This window comes from Triticum aestivum, chromosome 7A (genome assembly GCF_018294505.1).
Source record: "Triticum aestivum cultivar Chinese Spring chromosome 7A, IWGSC CS RefSeq v2.1, whole genome shotgun sequence".
NCBI classification, from domain to species: Eukaryota; Viridiplantae; Streptophyta; class Magnoliopsida; order Poales; family Poaceae; genus Triticum; species Triticum aestivum.
Genome location: NC_057812.1, coordinates 434,728,685 through 434,748,559, shown reverse-complemented (window position 1 = coordinate 434,748,559; position 19,875 = coordinate 434,728,685).

Sequence of the window (19,875 nt, the reverse complement as noted above, 5' to 3'; positions counted from 1 at the left end):
AGTTCGAAAGGTTGAGTCGTTGTCATGATTGTCTTCGAGGGATGCTTGGCCCTCGTCATCTTTCCTGCTTCATAGGCACCGCATAAGTGATCCTTCTTGAACTTGACGCCCCCGATGCCTATGACATGCTTCTTCTTTGCAAGACTGTGTAAGTTCCTCATGCCAGCGTGCCCTAGCCTTCGATGCCAGAGCCAGCATTCAGAAGCTTTTGCCAGAAGACATACGGCAAGCTGTGGTCCTGATGAGAAATCTACCACGTACAAATCATCTTTCCAATACCCTTCAAAGACTAAAGACTTGTCAGATTCCATTAGAACAAGGCAACGATATTTTCCAAATATCACAATCATGTTTAAATCGCAAAGCATTGAGACAGACATTAAGTTGAAACCAAGGGATTCAACAAGAATCACTTTATCCATGTGTTGATCCCTTGAGATTGCAACTCTACCTAGACCCAATACCTTGCTTTTACTAGTATCAGCAAATGTGATGTGACTCTTGTCAGATGGACGTAAAGTTGAGTCCATGAGAATACTTCGCTTGCCAGTCATGTGATTAGTACATCCACTATCAATAATCCATTCTGAAGCAGCAGGTGTCATACCCTACAGTGCAGTTAGGGGGATAGGCTTCACGAAGAGAATTGTGAAGCATAAACATTTGACGAGCAAGTGGATTATGAAAGCCTAGATCGAGGTTAGGACTGATAGGGCAAGTAGCAAGCAACTCGAGAACAAAATACATAATAAGACCATTTGGGCATTTGATCTTGCTCCCTACAAGATGTTTAAGGTCCCCAGCAATAGCTTCAGATGAATTTGATTTTCGGCTGGAGACCCTTCCCTGCAAAAGAGAGTTAAGCTTTCTTAGCCACCCACATCTTCAAGGGTGGCTTCGAAGCAATGAGTCTAAGTGCAGCATCTGAGAACTTTGGCTTTGGAGCCCTAGCAAAAATTCTTGCAGGTGGACAATAGTACTCATAGGAATAAGCAGAGTAGTTATTGGTCTTATGAACATGGCGGTTTAATGAAACGCGCTCATATTCATAGACCTGAGTATGGTTTCCCTGCAAAACATTTGCATTAGTGCGACTCAGGTGATGCCTTTGTCTGTATGAATTCTTTGGACCATATGAAGCCTGTGGTCAGGGGTTTGTCTTCTTCACTTGTGGTGTCATGACGACATTCATAGGAAGATTCTCCAATAACCTTTTCGGCACCCAGACTTTCTTCATAGGTGGCCCATTCCTGCAGTTAGTACCAATATACCTGGCAAACACTTCACCATTCTGATTCTTAAACAGTTTATAGTTTGCATCAAGGATTCATCAATAACAATGGGATTAGCACAAGTGAAGCTAGACAGGGTGGATGGATCCACTGAAGGTTCCTTTGCAGCAACCCATGTTGTTTTGGGGTACTGCTCAGGTTTCCAGTAAGAGCCATCAGCATTCATTTTCCTTTCGAACCCAAGACCCTCTTTCCTAGGGTTTCGGTTCAGGATCTGCCTTTTGAGGACATCACATAGTGTCTGATGCCCTTTGAGACTTTTGTACATTCCTGTTTCAAGCAATGTCTTCAACCTAGCATTTTCATCAACAATAGCAGTGGTATCCTCAGCAGAGGGGTTAGTTACCACATCAATAGTTGAAGATATTGCAATAGTAGCAGCAGTAGAACATCCAGCAACAGAAGTAGCGTTGTCACGCTCAATGCATTTAAGACATGGTGGTTCAAATCCTTCCTGAGCAGAACTGATCTGTTTCGCACGAAGTGACTCATTTTCCTTTTGAAGATCTTCATGAGCCGCTCTCAATTTCTCAAGATCTTGCTTCCTTTGAAGATAATCATAGGAAAGCTTTTCATGAGTTGTTGAGAGCGTTTCATGACAACTTTCAAGTTCCTCATACTTAACATGAAGATTTTTTATGTCTTCAATTAAGGACTGAGATCGAGTCATTTCAGCGTCTAACAGGTCATCGCTTTTGTCTAACAGTTTTTGAATATGTTCCATAGCTTTCTGTTGTTCAGTTGCAATTTTAGCAAGTGTTTTGTAGCTGGGTTTGGAACCACAATCAGAGTCATCTTCACTGGATGTTTGATAGTGAGTAGTGTGTGTGTTTACCTTGGCACCACGTGCCATGAAGCAGTAGGTGTGAGCGGAGTAGTCCTTGTCATTTGCATCATCGTTGGTGATGAAGCCATTGTCTTCTGTGTTGAAGATGGACTTGGCAACGTATGTTGTAGCCAGACATGCAACGCCAGAATCGGACTCCTCCTCAGACTCCACCTCTGCCTCCTCAGAAGCAGACTCCTCCTCTGAATCCATTTCCTTGCCAACGAACGCACGAGCCTTGCCAGATGAGATCTTCTTGTGTGATGAAGACTTTGAGGAAGACTTGGAAGAAGACTTTGAGTATTTCTTCTTCTTCTTGTCGTCAGAATCATACTCCTTGCTCTTCTTCTTCTTGTTCTCATTGTCCCACTGTGGACACTCAGAGATGTAGTGGCCAGGTTTCTTGCACTTGTGGCATGTTCTCTTCTTGTAGTCATGAGCAGAAGCTTGATCATGAAGACTTTCTGAAGCCTTTCTTCTTGGTGAATTTTTGGAACTTCTTCACAAGCATAGCAAGCTCCTTTCCAATGTCTTCAGGATCATCAGAACTGCAGTCAGATTCTTCTTCAGATGAGAAGACAGCCTTTGCCTTCAAGGCACGAGTTCGCCCATAGTTGGGACCGTAGATGTCTCTTTTCTCAGAAAGCTGAAACTCATGTGTGTTGAGCCTTTCAAGTATGTCAGACGGATCGAGTGTCTTGAAGTCATGACGTTCTTGAATCATCAGGGCTAGGGTGTGAAACAAGCTGTCAAGTGATCTCATAAGTGTCTTGATGACTTCATGCTTGGTGATCTCAGTAGCGCCGAGGGCTTGAAGCTCATTTGTGATGTCAGTGAGTTGATCAAACGTGAGCTGGACATTCTCATTGTCGTTTCTCTTGAAGCGGTTGAAGAGGTTGCGAAGGACACTGATTCTTTGATCTCTCTGGGTTGAGACGCCTTCATTGACCTTGGAAAGCTAGTCCTAGACTAGCTTAGATGTTTCCAGAGCACTCACACGGCCATACTGCCCTTTTGAAAGGATCGATATGGTTGACTAGAGGGGGGTGAATAGGCAACTAACAATTTTTAGCTTTTCTTTAGCAATTTAAACTTTGCATCAAAGTAGGTTGTCTAGATATGCAACTAGATGAGCAACCTATATGATGCAACACGAATAGGAACACAAGCAAGCAAGATATATGAAACAAATAAGCTACACAAGTAAAGGCACGAGATAACCAAGAGTGGAGACGGTGGAGACGAGGATGTGTTGCCGAAATTCCTTCCCTTTGAGAGGAAGTACGTCTCCGTTGGAGTGGTGTGGAGGCACAATGCTCCCCAAGAAGCCACTAGGGCCACCGTAATCTTCTCACGCCCTCACACAATGCGAGATGTCGTGATTCCACTATTGGTGCCCTTGGAGGCGGCGACCGAACCTTTACAAACGAGGTTGGGGCAATCTCCACAACTCAATTGGAGGCTCCCAACGACACCACGAAGCTTCACCACAATGGACTATGGCTTCGCGGTGACCTCAACCGTCTAGGATGCTCAAACACCCAAGAGTAACAAGATCCGCAAGGGATTAGTAGGGGGAATCAAATATCTCTTGGTGGAAGTGTAGATCGGGGCCTTCTCAACCACTCCCGAGCAAATCAACAAGTTTGGTTGGCTAGGGAGTGAGATCGGGCGAAAATGGAGCTTGGAGCAATAATGGAGCTTTAATGGTGGAAGAGGTGAGTCAACGGGGAAGAAGGAGACCCTTTATATAGTGTGTGGAAAAGATCCAACCGTTACCCACCAACCAGCCCGCGGCCAGCGGTACTACCGCAAGGCCGCGCGGTACTACTACTTGCAACCAAGCGGTACTACCGCACGGCAGTGCGGTACAACCGTACCGTCCCACGGTACTGCCGCGACCCCAGCACAGAAACAGACGCAAGCTGGGGGCGGTACTTCCGCACACGCGGTACTACCGCGCCCCCCATGCGGTACTACCGCAAGGCAAAAGTCCCAGCCAGGGGGAAGGGGAACTTCCGTGCCTACTTTCGCAAATAAACGGAAGTAGAAAAAACCCGACACAGTAGTACTGCCGAGGGGTGGTACTACTGCCTGACCGCATAGCGCGGTACTACCGCGGCAGGTGCGGATGTAAAAAATTACATCCGCTCCTACTACCGCAAGGGGGCGGCACTAGCCTGGTGGGCAGCGGTAGTGCAGCTCCAGGAGAGCGGTACTACCGTGAGCACCAGCGGTACTACCGCGCCATGGCGCGGTACTACCGTGGATGCCTACGGTACTACCGTTGATCCAGGAGCAGTACTACCGCAACCACAACAGCAGCCAGTCAAAGGAGGCAGGAAAAACGGAGGAAGCTCCAAGGAAGGAGGGGGTAAAAGGAGACGTGTACGTGATGATTCCACCCAAACCTTTCCAATGCGGACCCCCTCTTAATAGTACGGCTTTCCTACGACTCAAATCCACCAAAAAGAAACGTAGAAAAGATGCCGTCTTCGTCAGTCTTCGAGGGGCACCCAATCGTCTTGTGCCTAGCAAAGAAGTGTCTGGAAAACTCATGGCACACGATTAGTCCGCAAATGCGTTGTCATCAATCACCAAAACACTTAGGGATAAATATGTCCTTACAATCTCCCCCTTTTGGTGGATTGATGACAAAAGGGGATTTGCACAAGGAAAAATACTATTAAGTAAAAGCAAACCCCTCATCTCTATAATATAGATGGGCTCCCCCTAAATGTGTGCCACCTAGATGAGCACGAATACTAGGAACAGAGCTCCCCCTATATTATAGAGACAAGGCAAATTTATCACTAGACAAGATAGTACAGACATAAGATAACTAAGATAGATAGAGTGCATATGTCTTACACCATATGGAGGATAGGTCGAAGGCACAAACCGAACAAAAGCAAACGAGGCAAACGAGGTCCAAATGACAAAGCGAACAAACACACCAAGCACGACACAACGCAAATCCCTACACTCTCTCCCCCTTTGGCATCGAGATGCCAAAAAGGCAGAGAGGACACCTACACACACGGGGTGGCTCAGGCAGAGAAGTCGTCCCGCTGCTCCTCGTGCTCCTCGTCAGACTCAGCGGCGGGGATAGTCTCCTCGATGTCATCCTCTGAACTGGTCCACTTGTAGCCCTGCTTTGACATCCAGGCAGCCTCAGATGTGATGACGTCCTCAGACCCGCCAGACACATCCTCTCCAAAGAGCCTCATCACCTTCTTGTCACGGCGGCGACTCTCCTTGTCAGTCACGTGAGCCCTGTACTGTCCCTTCGTCTGCATGTAGAAGAGAGTCTTCATCTTGTCCTTCAGCTTCTTGGCCCATGACAGCTCAGAGGAAGAAGTGGTGGACCTAGCAGCACGGTCCTCAGCAGCAGTCTCAGCAGCAGCAGCCTCCCCCTCACCAGCAGCCCTCCTAGTAGAAGATGCCTCAGCACGGGTAGTGGTGTTGGCCCAGTTGGGCTTGACACGGAGGCTGATGGACTCATGGCGAATCCAGTCTGGAGCAAGGAACTCATCACCTGGATACGTCTTCTCCCAAGTGGTGGAGAGCAGCAGAAACAGGTACGGTCCATAGATAGGTACCTTGCGAGTGAACACCGCAAACCGAAGCTCACACCACATGATGTGTCAGACATCAAGTGGCTGAGTCTGAGAAGTACGTGCCTCTGCACACAAGAGCAACATGTCCACTAGATATGCATGAACCTTGTCCTTGTCGCCAATGCGTGGGAACAGAGTGTTGCAGACTGCTCCACCAAACTGCTCCACCAAGTCCAGAGCCTCTCCAAAATAGTCACGAAACTTGTCTTTCCGCAGGTGATGCATGTCTATCCACTTGACATCCACGAAGGTATTCTGCTTGTTCTTGATCACATCCAGATAGATGAGAGCCTGTTGCATGGTCCAGAACAACTCGGTGCCTCTGAGGATAGCCCGAGGATTCACATAGGGATTGATTTTCCGGCGCTCAACATACTCAGTGGTTGAAATCTCGTCCATGCCCTTAGTCGGTTCCTTTTGCTTGCTGGCAGTGGTCTTGACATTGTGCTTGGGGGCATTGGAGCCCTCTGGGGCTTCATCTTGGGGGTTGCGCAGACGCTTGGAGCCAGTGTCACGACTGGGATTGGAATGGCGAGAGCCACCACCTGAGACACAGAACGCAAAAACACCCACAACAGCCAAGAGAGATTAATGCAAAGACCACAACAAAGCAAGTGAAACAAGTAGAAAGCACACATGATAAATGCCTAGAGAGAGATTTGATCCCTATGGTAGTACTGCCAAGAGCTGCGGAGCTAAGAGAGTAGTACAGCTCTTAGACGCGGTAGTACCGTGCAAGATCACGGTAGTATCGATTGTAGGAGCGGTAGTATGACCTTAGCGCCACGGCCGGCGTGGTAGTACCGCGTTTGCAGAGCGGTAGTACCGCACGGTACGGTAGTACCGCACCTGACGGGCGGTAGTACCGCACATCGGGCACGGTAGTACCGCACCGCGTCAGATCTGAACTGGTTCAAATCTGAGAAAGCCCGCGAAACCACAGCGGTACTATGGTTGGACAAAGCTACCACAAGACAGCATATCAAGTATGTTTCCTACACATCACGACTCTCCTACATCCTACTCTTGCATAGATTTGGCCTAAAATCTCAAGAATGACAAGTTTCTCCCCAAAATCCTAGAAGCAAGAGAACAGCCAAGAAAAAGAGGGATTTGGGGAAAAACCTTGGTCCATGGCAAGAGGAAGTGGTGGGGAACGATCCCACCGGTCGGAATCCGAGGAGAGTGGCCGGAGACGGAGATCCGGCGAGGGCCTCCGGCGCCGTTCTTGAGAGGGAGAGACATGGAGAGAGAGACAATGAATGGGTATGGGGAGTTGGAACTCCCCTGCCCGAGTCATAACCCCCACGCGCCCTTGACGGCGCGGTAGTACCGTGCCCGGACACGGTAGTACCGCACGGTGCGGTACTTCCGAAGTACCGCACCAGAGCGGTAGTACCATGCTGTGGCACGGTAGTACCGTGCCTCCCAAAGCGGTAGTACCACGCCCAGACGCGGTAGTACCGTGGGCTCAAGAAGATGCACGTTTCGAGCGCGAAAAACTGGATCTTTGCACAAACTACTCCGAGCCAACACGACACCACAAGACCACGCAACACACAAAACCAGAAAGGCACACGACAAACGAACCAACCACGAGACACCACCTCTCCAAAAGAGAGGGCGGTGGCCATAGCCACCTATGTTTGAGTCAATTGGTATGGCACCGCGAAGAATTATCCTTGGGTCCATGACCAAAACTCGTCTTTGAAGCACAAGTACCATCAAACATGGCTAATGTGAAAGACTTGATTGATTTATGCATAATGGGGGGAGGGAGAGTTCATTGAGAGAACATCACTCCCCCTATGTCCATGCCTACATCTAAATAGGACAACACATTGAGTATGGTGGGGTGTGCAAGGGTTCAAGCAACATTGCTCGAATCGATCATATTTAGCTCATGCCTTAACTCGCGAAATCTTGCTTCATCCAAGGGCTTCGTGAAGATATCTGCAAGGTTATCATGAGTGTTGACGTAGTTGAGCTAGATCTCTCCTCGCCTAATGTGATCCCGGATGAAGTGATACCGGATCTCAATATGCTTCGTCTTGAAGTGTTGCACCGGGTTGAGAGAGATCTTGATGGCACTTTCATTGTCACACCAAAGAGGCACTTTGTCACAAGTGACACCATAATCCTTTAAAGTTTGCCTCATCCATAAGAGTTGTGCACAACAACTACCGGCCGCCACATACTCCGCATCGGTGGACGAGAGAGACACACAACTTTCTTTTTGGAAGACCAACTTACCAAAGAGCAACCAAGGAATTGGCACCCTCCGGAAGTGGACTTCCTATCCACTTTGTCTCCCGCCCAATCGGAATCCGGGTAACCTACAAGCTTGAAGTTGATCCTCTTGGGTACCATAAGCCAAAGTTTGGGGTATGATCCAAATATCGAAAGATTTGTTTCACCGCCACATAGTGACTTTACTTAGGTGCGGCTTGAAACCATGCACAAATTCCCACACTCAACATGATGTCCGGTCTAGATGCACAAAGGTAAAGCAAGGATCCAATCATGGAACGATATACCTTTTGATCCACCACTTTACCATTGGGATCTAAATCAAGTTGGCACTTGGTGGGCATTGGAGTGGAAGCCGGCTTGACGTCACTTAGCTTGAATTTCTTGAGCATGTCTTGAGTGTATTTGGATTGATTGATGACGGTTCCTTCTCTTCTTTGTTTCACTTCGAATCCTAGAAAGAACTTCAACTCTCCCATGGAGGACATCTCGAACTTTGATGTCATGAGAGCGGCAAATTCCTCATTGAAAGCTTTGTTAGGAGAACCAAAGATAATATTATCAACATATAATTGGCACACAAACAACTCCCCTTTGACCTTCTTAGTAAAAAGAGTGGGGTCGATTAGCCCAACTTCAAAACCACGGTCTTGTAACAACTCGGTAAGGTGGTCATACCATGCACGTGGGGCTTGTTTAAGGCCATAGAGTGCCTTATTGAGTTGATACACATGATCGGGAAAGTAGGGATCCTCGAACCCGGGGGGTTGCTTGACGTAAACCAATTCATTAATGGGACCATTAAGAAAAGCACTCTTCACATCCATTTCTTGTAACTTAAAGTTATGATGAGAAGCATATGCAATCAACATGCGAATGGATTCAAGACGAGCAACGGGAGCAAAGGTTTCACCGTAGTCGATACCCTCGACTTGGGAGTAGCCTTGTGCTACCAAACGAGCCTTGTTGCGAATGATAATCCCATGGGAATCTTGCTTGTTCTTGAATATCCACTTGGTTCCAATGACATTGTGGTTCCCCGTTGGCCTTGGCACCAATCTCCACACTTTGTTGCACTCGAAGTTGTTGAGTTCTTCGTGCATGGCATTGAGCCAATCCGGATCTTCTAGCGCCTCATAGACCTTGTGGGGTTCCACACAAGAGACAAACGTGTGATGCTCACAATAATTTGCTAATTGTCTACGAGTGCTTACCCCCTTTCTTAAGCTTCCAAGCACATTCGTCATGAGATGATCCTTGGTGGAGAGCTTGGAAGCAACCTTGGCGGCACGACGCTCTAATTCCTCCTCGGTGGTGAGTTGAGGAGCGGTTACTTGATCATCTTGAGCGCCTTCATGAACTTGTTCTTGATCTTCAACTTGCTCGGGGGAGATAACTTGACCTTGGGCATCACTTGGTGTGTCCACGCCGTCTTGAGTATGATCTTGCCCTTGGTCTTGTTCATGAGGTTGAGGGCCTTCACTTTGTTCTTCGGAAGTGTGTGGGCCTTGGGTTGGTGATGGCTCCAATTGAGTGGAGCATTGTCCTTCTCCTTCGGCCACAAGGGGTTCCTCAATGGGTAGGATGAAACCAACACCCATTCTTCTTATGGCTTGAGGAGGAATTTCATCACCTACATCACAAGTGCCACTTTGCTCCACTTGGGAGCCGTTATTCTCATCAAACTCCACGTTACACGTCTCCTCAATAAGTCCCGTGGATTTATTGAGGACACGGTAAGCATGAGAGTTTGTAGCATAACCAACAAATATGCCCTCATAAGCTCTAGCCTCAAATTTAGACAACCGAACACCTTTCTTGAGAATGAAACACTTACACCCGAATACCCGGAAGTACTTGAGGTTGGGCTTGTTACCGGTGAGTATTTCATATGGAGTCTTGTTCAAGCCCTTGCGGAGGTAGAGCCGATTTGATGCATGACACGCGGTGTTGATGGCTTTGGCCCAAAAGTTGTACGGAGACTTGAACTCCGCCATCATGGTCCTTGCCGCATCCATCAACGTCCGGTTCTTCCTCTCCGCAACACCGTTTTGTTGAGGGGTGTAGGGTGCGGAATATTGATGGTTGATTCCCTCGTCACTAAGAAACTCATCCAAGGTGTAGTTCTTGAACTCGGTGCCGTTGTCACTTCTTATTGTCAAGATCTTTGCATTGTGTTGACGTTGTGCTTCATTTGCAAAGTCAACGACGGTTTGTTGGGTCTCGCTCTTCCTCTTGGAGAAATACACCCACGTGTACCTTGAGTAGTCATCCACAATCACCAAGCAATACTTCCTACCTCCAAGACTATCGAAGGATGGAGGCCCAAAGAGATCCATGTGAAGGAGCTCCAAAGGCCTCTTTGAATAAATGATAGTCGTGGGAGGGTGAGCCTTCTCATGTAGCTTTCCTTCGATACAGGCACTACAAGCACGATCTTTAGCAAAACTAACATTCGTTGGTCCACGGACATGGTCCCCCTTGAGGAGACTTTGCAAAGATCTCATATTGACATGGGCTAAATGGCGATGCCAAAGCCATCCCACATCAAATTTAGCCATTAGGCATGTCGCGGTCTTAGTGGGTCGCTTCGAAAAGTTAATCACATATAGACCGTTCTCGACATGCCCAACAAAGGCTACTTTAAGAGTCTTGCTCCACAAGAGGGCCACGGTATCGATATCAAAGAAAGTAGCAAAGCCCATGATAGCAAGTTGACGAACGGAAAGTAAATTGTATGCAAGGGACTCAACAAGCATGACCTTCTCGATCGTGAGATCATGAGAGATGACCACCTTGCCAAGTCCCAATACCTTAGAAGATGAGGCGTCACCCCACTCGACATTGGTGGGCATAGATGGATCCTTGTGCACGTCCACCACCAAGTCCTTGCTTCCGGTCATATGATTTGTAGCTCCGCTATCGAGCAACCATGATCCCCCACCGGAAGCAAACACCTACAAGAGATCAATGCTTGGTTTTAGGTACCCATTTTGTAATGGGTCCTTTGACGTTAGAAACAAGGGTTTTTGGAACCCAAATAGACCATTCAATGTATTCATGAAGAGAACCAACAAATTTGGCATAAACATGCCCATCACTAGCACGGCATAACACATAAGAAGGATTAAAATCGCCGGCTTTGTTGAGAGGGATGGCATTGCCCTTCTTGACATTGTTCTTCTTCTTCTCCTCAGGGGCACTCTCTCCCTCCCTCACAAAGGTTTGCATGAGGGGAGGAGGTCGTTTGGTCTTGTCATTCTTCTTCTTGTTCTTGGAGTCGGGCATGTACCCAACCCCTTCCTTGGCCACACCTCCCTTTTGGTTGATCAAGAGATCATTGAGGTTCTTCTTGCCTTGTATGCAAGTTGCAAGACCTCTCTCAAGTTGCTCCTTCAACTTCGCATTTCCCTCAACAAAATGTATATGCTCACAACACGGGTTAGTAGCATTTGCATTATCAATTAAAACCATATGAGGAAAAGTTGCTTTCTCCTTAGTTAGCTTCACTTGGAGTTGATCATGAGACTCCTTGAGACTAGCGTGAATACTCTTCAAGGCCTTGTGGGCCTTGTCAAGTATATCAAACTCCTCTTTGAGTCTAGCAAGATCAACCCTGAGTTTGGCCTTCTCGAAATTTAGCACACGAGAAACAATGAGGGCATGATCATAATCTTTCTTTAACTTAGCATGATCAACGTTGTGTGACTCCTCAAGAGCCAAACGAAGACCATGCTCTTCCTCAAGAGCATTGGAAAGATCCGAAATCTCATCGGCATAGTCACGACTATGCCCTTCCATCTTAGAGATGGTGTCTTCGTGAGCCTCGATCATGTCATTGGCCTCCCCCAGTTGTTCCAAGAGAGCAACAAAGTGCTTCTTGGATTTTTCCCTTGAGTTTGCCCATAAAGGCCTCAAACTCGTTAGCCTCCACATTAGCTCCCTCAGGTTCATTAATGCTATCTGTTGGGGAAGGATGATTAATGATGGTAGTTTTGATGTTGGAGGTTACCTTGTTGGTGGCTTTAGCCATGAGGCACTTGACGGTGATGCTCTCGTTGGGTGAGTCGAAGAGAGACACCCGTGACGTTGTTGCAATGGAAACGGAGGCCATGGCAACCGATTCATCATCTTCATCATCATCATCATCCTCATTGTACTCTTCTTGCACAACCAAAGCCTTGGGAGGAGTCTTCTTGGTGAAGTTGTTCTTGTTGGGGAACGACTTGGCCTTGTCCTTTCGGATGAGTTTGCCACCATTGTCTTCCCTCTTCTCATACGGGCATTCCGCAACGAAATGACTCACGTTGCCGCAATTGTAGCATGTCCTTACACGTTGCTTGCCCCTTGTGCCACTCGAGTTGTTTTTGCTAAGATTGGGCCTCGAGTTTTTCTTGCTCCAAAATTGCCTTGAAGCAAGTGCCATGTGTTCATGATATGCATACTTCGTATCTTCGGGGTTGCTCTCCTCTTCTTCCTCTTCTTCTTCTTCCACGGTGAGCTTGGCCTTCAATGCAAGGTTAGGCTTCTTTGCCCATTGAGAACGGAGCACCGCATTGTCGGTGGTCTTGTCCAAAATGTTCATGGCCACAAACTCATCCAACACTTCGCTTGAGGTCAAAGTGTGGAAGTCCGGTCTTTGACGAATGATGGAAGACATGGCCTTGTGGTAGGGCATCATTGCGTTGAGGAATTTGTGCTTGATCCAATTGTCATTCGTGTCCTTGCTCCCGTGATCTAGTAGTGAGACCGCGAGTTTGGTTACTCTCCGATAAAGCTCACGAGGTTCTTCATCTTCCTTCATTGCAAACTCATCGGCCTCATCTTGTACCACTTCATAGTTGGAGCGTTGAATGCTTGCGCTTCCCCGGTAGAGAGACACGACACAATGCCATGCATCTTTGGCCAAGGCGAAGGGACGAAGATGAGGTAGGTCTTCGGGTGGAATTGCATCTTGAATGATGAAGAGAGCATTCTCATTGAATTGATTGTCCGCGGCTTCTCGAGGAGTGAAGTTGCTTGGATCATGTGGATAGAAACCTTCTTCAAAGATTCTCCAAAGGTTAGTGTTCACATGATTTAAATGACGTTTAAAGCGGTAAACCCAAGAATCAAAATCCTCATTTTTCACAATCTTAGGGGGAGGACCGGCATGATTCAAATGAGTGGAAGGAACCGGTCCACCATAAACAAGTGGTGGTTCCACATGGGCAAAGATGCCGGTGCCATTCTTGCCACTAGAAGAAGGAGCCTTTTCACTACTAGCTTCCCCCTTGTCGGGGATAGCATCCGACACCTTGATGGCGGGATCACCCGCTTTCAACGGTGCGGTGGATAGTTTAAGCCCCTCAAGAAATTTAGTAAACATGCTTTCAACTTCGGTCGTCATGGAGGTTTTCAATGTCTCCAAGGCCACATTGAACTCCTCACGAGAGACCGAAGTTCCCCCATCGCCCGTAGACGAGATAGGATTCACACCGGAGTGTTCCTCCGCACCGTCTATGGTATCAACCATACTCTTTGGACAGTAAAGTCCTTAATAAAGAGACGAGGCTCTGATACCAATTGAAAGGATCGATATGGTTGACTGGAGGGGGGGTAAATAGGCAACTAACAATTTTTAGCTTTTCTTTAGCAATTTAAACTTTGCATCAAAGTAGGTTGTCTAGATATGCAACTAGATGAGCAACCTATATGATGCAACACGAATAGGAACACAAGCAAGCAAGATATATGAAACAAATAAGCTATACAAGTAAAGGCACGAGATAACCAAGAGTGGAGACGGTGGAGATGAGGATGTGTTGCCAAAGTTCCTTCCCTTTGAAAGGAAGTACGTCTCCGTTGGAGCGGTGTGGAGGCACAATGCTCCCCAAGAAGCCACTAGGGCCACCGTAATCTCCTCACGCCCTCACACAATGCGAGATGCCGTGATTCCACTATTGGTGCCCTTGGAGGCGGCGACCGAACCTTTACAAACGAGGTTGGGGTAATCTCCACAACTCAATTGGAGGCTCCCAACGACACCACGAAGCTTCACCACAATGGACTATGGCTTCGCGGTGACCTCAACCGTCTAGGATGCTCAAACACCCAAGACTAACAAGATCTGCAAGGGATTAGTAGGGGGAATCAAATATCTCTTGGTGGAAGTGTAGATCGGGGCCTTCTCAACCACTCCCGAGCAAATCAACAAGTTTGGTTGGCTAGGGAGTGAGATCGGGCGAAAATGGAGCTTGGAGCAATAATGGAGCTTTAATGGTGGAAGAGGTGAGTCAACTGGGAAGGAGGAGACCCTTTATATAGTGTGTGGAAAAGATCCAACCGTTACCCACCAACCAGCCCGCGGCCAGCGGTACTAGCGCGCCTGGCCAGCGGTACTACCGCAAGGCCGCGCGGTACTACTGCTTTCAACCAAGCGGTACTACCGCACGGCAGTGCGGTACAACCGTACTGTCCCACGGTACTGCCGCGACCCCAACACAGAAACAGACACAAGTAGGGGGCGGTACTTCCGCACGCGCGGTACTACCGCGCCCCCCATGCGGTACTACCGCAAGGCAAAAGTCCCAGCCAGGGGGAAGGGGAACTTCCGTGCCTACTTCCACAAATAAACGGAAGTAGCAAAAACCCGACACAGTAGTACTGCCGAGGGGCGGTACTACTGCCTGACCGCATAGCGCGGTACTACCGCACGGCGAAAGCGGTACTACCGCGGCAGGTGCGGATGTAAAAAAATTACATCAGCTCCTACTACCGCAAGGGGGCGGCACTAGCCTGGTGGGCAGCGGTAGTGCAGCTCCAGGAGAGCGGTACTACCGTGAGCACCGGCGGTACTACCGCGCCACGGCGCGGTACTACCGTGGATGCCTACGGTACTACCGTGGATCCAGGAGCAGTACTACCGCAATCACAACAGCAGCCAGTCAAAGGAGGCAGGAAAAACGGAGGAAGCTCCAAGGAAGAAGGAGGGGATAAAAGGAGACGTGTACGTGATGATTCCACCCAAACCTTTCCAACGCGGACCCCCTCTTAATAGTACGGCTTTCCTACGACTCAAATCCACCAAAAAGAAACGTAGAAAAGACGTCGTCTTCATCAGTCTTCGAGGGGCACCCAATCGTCTTGTGCCTAGCAAAGAAGTGTCTGGAAAATTCATGGCACACGATTAGTCCGCAAATGCATTGTCATCAATCACCAAAACACTTAGGGATAAATATGTCCTTACACCTTTGGTCAGATGACCACATATGATGTTCTTGGCAGTGGAGTCCAGTTGAACGAACTTCTTGACATCAGTAGCGGTGACACCTTCACCAGCCTTGGGGACGCCATTCTTGATGACATACCAGAGGTCGACATCAATAGCTTCAAGATGCATGCGCATCTTATTCTTCCAGTAGGGATATTCAGTTCCATCGAAGACTGGGCACGTAGCGGAGACTTTGATTATCCCTGTAGTCAACATAGCTAAAACTCTAGGTGGTTAAACCGAATCACACAGAACAAGGAAGTACCTTGCTCTGATACCAATTGAAAGTGCTAGTGATCGACTAGAGGGGGGTGAATAGGCGATTTTTATGAAAGTCTTCAAAACATGGAAGTTTAGAAGACAAACGATAGAAATAAACCTATTACCATGCAACGGAAGGTAGACTACACTAAGCAAGCCATAGTCAAGTATTCAATGAAGTGAAAGCACAACGACTAATAGCAGCGAGGCAGTATAGATCGGGTAGGAAGATAGTGTGAAGCCAATCAGAACAAGCAGTCACTCAGTGAAGACAAAGGATAATGCAAACAAGCAATGACTTCACAAAGGACCAACTATAAATAAAGAGATGGGAAGGATAGAACCAGTGACTCGTTGAAGATAATGATTTGTTGGACCAGTTCCAGTTGCCGTGACAACTGTACGTCTGGTTAGGGAGGCTGAGATTCAACTCAGAAGACTGTGTCTTCACCTTATTCCCCTTGAGCTAAGGACACCCAGTCCTCGCCCAATCACTCTGGTAAGTCTTCAAGGTAGACTTACAAACCTTTACAGACTTCATTCACCGACAATCCACAGTGACTCTTGGATGCTCAGAACGTGACGCCTAACTGGCTGGAGGATTCACAGTCCTCAAGTGTAATAAGTCTTCAGATCACACAGACAGGAAGACTTAAGTGATGCCTAACACTCTTTGGCTCTGGGTGTTTAGGGCTTTGTCCTCGCAAGGAATTCTCTCTCAAAGGCTTCGAGGTGGGTTGCTCTCAGACGACAAAAGCCATACACTAACTCTGAGAAGCCAACCGTTTATGGTTGTAGGGGGTGGGCTATTTATAGCCACTAGGCAACCCGACCTGATTTGTCCGAAATGGCCCTGGGTCACTAAGGAACTGACACGTGTTCCAACGGTCAGATTTCAAACACACACGACAACTTTACTTGGGCTACAAGCAAAGCTGACTTATCCAACTCTGAATAAGATTTGCTCTCATAGTCTTCACTCGAAGACATAGGATTTTGGTTAAGCATCACTTCAGTCATTCTGACTGGTTCTCTTGGACCCCACTTAACAGTACGGTGGTTCCTATGACTCAACAAAGAAGAAAAAGAACGACGAAACAACTAAGTCTTCGTGCTCCATAGTCTTCACGCGATGTCTTCTCTTGGCATAGTCTTTAATGTGAATGTCTTCACATACCACTTTTGACTTCAATGTCTTCATACATTTTTAGGGGTCATCTCTGGTAGGAAAACCGAATCAATGAGGGACTTCTACCTGTGTTATCCTGCAATTCTCACAAACACATTAGTCCCTCAACCAGGTTTGTCGTCAATACTCCAAAACCAACCAGGGGTCGCACTAGATGCACTTACACATGTCCCTCCAAAGATAAAGGGAAGACCTTCTTCTTAACAACATCTCCAGGTACACCTGCAAGCTTAAATAATCCACAAACTTCATCCACATATATTAGATGCTCATCAGGATGCTTTGTTCCATCTCCTACAAAAGGATTAGCTAGCAGTTTTTCTATCATACCCGAAGGAATTTCGAAGCAGACATTTTCATTTTCAGTAGGTTGAGGATCAACTGTTTGCTCTACTGGTCGGGGTGAAGATACCCCGAACAAGCCCCTCAGAGGATTACTTTCCATAGTAACAAGTGACAGTAAATTTCAGCACACTATATAAATTTTTCCTTACCAAATTCCACCTACCAAAAGCGCTTCACTGCCTGGCAACAGCGCCAAAAAAGTAAATAAAGTGCAGAAAGGTGGCCCAATCCTTTTTGTAGCAAAGGACAAGCCTGGACAAACTCTTATATGATGTAAAGCGCTCCCGAGGACACATGGGAATATCGTCAAGCTAGTTTTCATCACGATCATATGATTCGCGTTCGGTACTTTGATAATTTGGTATGTGGGTGGACTGGTGTTTGGGTGCTGTCCTTACTTGGACAAGCATCCCACTTATGATTAACCTCTATTGCAAGCATCCGCAACTACAACAAAAGTATTAAGGTAAACCTAACCATAGCATGAAACATATGGATCCAAATCAGCCCCTTACGAAGCAACACATAAACTAGGGTTTAAGCTTCTGTCACTCTAGCAACCCATCATCTACTTATTACTTCCCAATGCCTTCCTCTAGGCCCAAGTAATGGTGAAGTGTTATATAGTCGGCGTTCACATAACACCACTAGAGGAGAGACAACATACATCTCATCAAAATATCGAACGAATACCAAATTCACATGACTACTAATAGCAAGACTTCTCCCATGTCCTCGGGAACAAACGTAACTACTCACAAAGCATAATCATGTTCATAATCAGAGGGGTATTAATATGCATATAGGATCTGAACATATGATCTTCCACCAAATAAACCAACTAGCATCAACTACAAGGAGTAATTAACACTACTAGCAACCTACTAGCACCAATCCCGGACTTGAAGACAAGAATTGGATACAAAAGATGAACTAGGGTTTTGAGAGGAGATGGTGCTGATGAAGATGTTGATGGAGATTGCCCTCTCCTGATGAGAGGAGCGTTGGTGATGACGATGGTGATGATTTCCCCCTCCCGGGGGGAAGTTTCCCCGGCAGAACAGCTCTACCGGAGCCCTAGATTGGTTCCGCCTCGTGGCGGCGGAGTTTCGTCCGAGGAGATGGCTTATGATTTTTTTCTCATCGAAAAACTTCATATAGCAGAAGATGGACATCGGAGGGCCACCAGGGGCCCACGAGGTAGGAGGCGCGCCCAGGGGGGTAGGGCGCGCCCCCACCCTCATGGGCAGGGTGTGCCCCCCTTGGTGAACTTCTTGCGCTTAGTATTTTTTTATATTCTGAAAACGTCTTCCGTGAAGTTTCAGGACTTTTGGAGCTGTGCAGAATGGGTCTCTAATATTTGCTCCTTTTCTAGCCCAGAATCCCAGCTGCCGGCATTCTCCCTCTTTATGTAAACCTTGTAAAATAAGAGAGAATAGGCATAAGTATTGTGACATAATGTGTAATAAGAGCCCATAATACAATAAATATCGATATAAAAGCATGATGCAAAATGGACGTATCATGTATCGTACCATGAACCTTGTTATGACCATTGTTATTTTAGTTTCTATGATGTGAGTGATGAATCTACTTATGAATTTGTTTGAATGTTATCATGTGCAACTTGTGATTTGAATGTGTTGGTATCACATTGAGGGGGAGCTCCTCTCATGCTTATTTGTCTTTGTACACATTGTTAAGGGGAGCTCCGCAACAAATCCTTTTGATATTCAAAGTTTTTATTATTATTTTAAGAATTGCATGTATGTTGTCATCAACTACCAAAAAGGGGGAGATTAAAAGTGCAATCATGCCCTTAATCTCATTTTGATGTTGATGACAACATGCATATATGGGACTAATCATGTTTATCAAGTATATCTCAGGATTATGCCTCAAATGTCGTGTGTGGATCATGACTAGGGACAAATGCATATAACTCAAGATTGGAGATACAAGATAATAGTGTTGGCTTTGTTTACGGTTTGTTCTTGAGTATAGGGATCCCACACTATTAAGAGGGGATCGTTGGATCTAGTGAAAGATTTGCTCAAAACCCACCAACTCCATTTTTCACCGGACGTCCGGTACGCTACGGACGTCCGATCCCTCTCGGCTGTCCGGACGTCTGGCTCTCGACGATCGTCCGGTGTTTCTTCACAGAACGATATTCACGGATGTCGGAGCTTCTCCGGACATCCGGTCGCCGGATGTTCGTTTTCCTCTGGAGGTCTGACACTTTCTCAACAGAACATTTTTTACGGATATCCGGTCATCTACGGACGTCCGGTCACCGGACGGCCGAAACGTCTCGGACGTCCGTTGGCTGAGTGTTGATTCGTGGCTTGTGGTTCTCCAGCGTCGGGACGACCGATGTCTGTCGGACGTCCGGACCTATCTGTGCCACCGGACGTCCCGGTCCTGTCCGGACGTCCGACGTCTCATGTGCACTTGAGTTGCTCAAATGGTTACTTTTCCACCTCCACTATATATAGCCTTCTCCCCCCCATGGGATAAGGTTGACCATTCACTTTGAAGCTTTCTAAGAACACATCTCACTCCCTCTCTTGTCTCCCTACACCAAATCCTAGATCCTCAAGGGATTTGGGAACATTTGAGAGACGTTCTCCAATCAAGTGATAGATCCACTCTTTCCCCTTCTTTGCACCAAAGGAATTTGTGATTTGAGCAAGTCTTGAGCTTTTCTTCATCGTTCTTGTTACTCTTGGAGGTTGGAGACTCCTAGGCGGTAGGAGTTATTCGGAGAGGAATCAACCATTGTGATTACCCCCGGAAAGTTTGTGAGGGTTCGGAGACCACCCCAAGGTCTACCACTA